Source organism: Monodon monoceros, unplaced genomic scaffold, assembly GCF_005190385.1.
Source record: "Monodon monoceros isolate NGI ecotype Baffin Bay Population unplaced genomic scaffold, NGI_Narwhal_1 Super_Scaffold_4, whole genome shotgun sequence".
NCBI lineage: Eukaryota > Metazoa > Chordata > Mammalia > Artiodactyla > Monodontidae > Monodon > Monodon monoceros.
Window position 1 is genome coordinate 9,472,124 of NW_021703781.1, and position 1,111 is coordinate 9,473,234.

Sequence of the window (1,111 nt, forward strand, 5' to 3'; positions counted from 1 at the left end):
ATTATTTTAGTTTACATAGATTTATTGTCTAAACTATAGAAGATAAATTTATCAAAACTAAAATAACATCTGTCCACGTTCATAAATTAAATTCATGTACCACTTTGCTTCTCTTGGTTTGTGTCTAGTCGAAAACGCACACTGCTTTGACATACATCTCTGGGACACGGACAGAATCCAGGGTCCAGGTAGCAGGAGTGAATATATCAGATAGTAATATCTCAATCCAGTCAACAAGGCAGAAACTCTGCAGCTGATTTCTAAAGGAGTGCGCATGGCGTATACTGGGCAAGGTAATCTTAAGAAACGTACTGAACAATTTATGTGCCAGACGCCATCCTAAGTGCTTTTACAATGTAAACGCCCTTAATCTTCATAAAAACCGTTAGCTAGGTATTGTACTACTATTAGCTTACTTTTGTACAATTTAGGAGTGAGGCATTGCTTCTAAAGGTAGAGCCACTTTTCCAACCCAAGCTGCCAGAAGCCAACTTCCAACTCGCCGCCACCGCGCCACGCCGCTCCCTCCCTCTGCGCATGTGCATCCCCGCCTTCTTCTCCCGGCTCGTCCTTCCCCGGCCTCCAGTCCCTCGTGGGAAACAATCCCTGGCCTCCAGGTCCACGCGGCGAGGGAGCTGCGGGTGAGCCCCAGAGGGTGGGGGCGAGGGCCAAGGGGACCCCGTGCGGCTCGGGGAGCCGGCGGAGGCAGCGGTGCCGGGTGGTAGGTTGGAGCCCCGCGAACATCGGCAGGACCCCAGGAGTCTGCGGCGCCTGCAGAACTGAAGGGACTGCAGGCGGCGGCGCCTCTGCCTGGAGAGGCCGGAGTCCCGCGCGGGAACGCGGACTCTCGGGCTCGCTCGGCCCTCAGCTCTTCAGCCCTTGAGCTGAGCGGGCGGCGCCGTCGTGTGGCCGCCCGTGGGGAGTGCGCGTGCGTGACGTGTGCGCTAGGCCCGCGGGGAGGGAGCGGGGTTGTCAAGGGGAGAGCGCGTGCGTGACGTGTGATCTGGGCCTGCGGGGAGGGGCGAGGAATGCGGGGAAGAGCGAGTGCGCGTGCGCGACGTTTGTGTGTGTGTGTGTGTGTGTGTGTGTGTGTGTGTGTGTGTGTGTGTGT

At 56.4% G+C, this 1,111-nt stretch overlaps 1 protein-coding gene across 2 annotated transcripts in view; it reads left to right on the forward strand.

Moving 5' to 3' along the window:
- The first annotated feature begins 557 nt into the window (after nt 1–557).
- The window catches only part of ZNF248 (zinc finger protein 248), a 20,238-nt gene continuing 19,684 nt past the window's right edge, over nt 558–1,111 (forward strand). Inside the window, exon 1 of one of the 2 annotated variants that reach the window (XM_029245007.1) lies at nt 558–641. The gene's annotated coding sequence lies outside the window, so the exon portion shown is untranslated. The remainder of the gene's footprint in view (nt 642–1,111) is intronic. The other variant, XM_029245008.1, reaches the window with a different exon arrangement.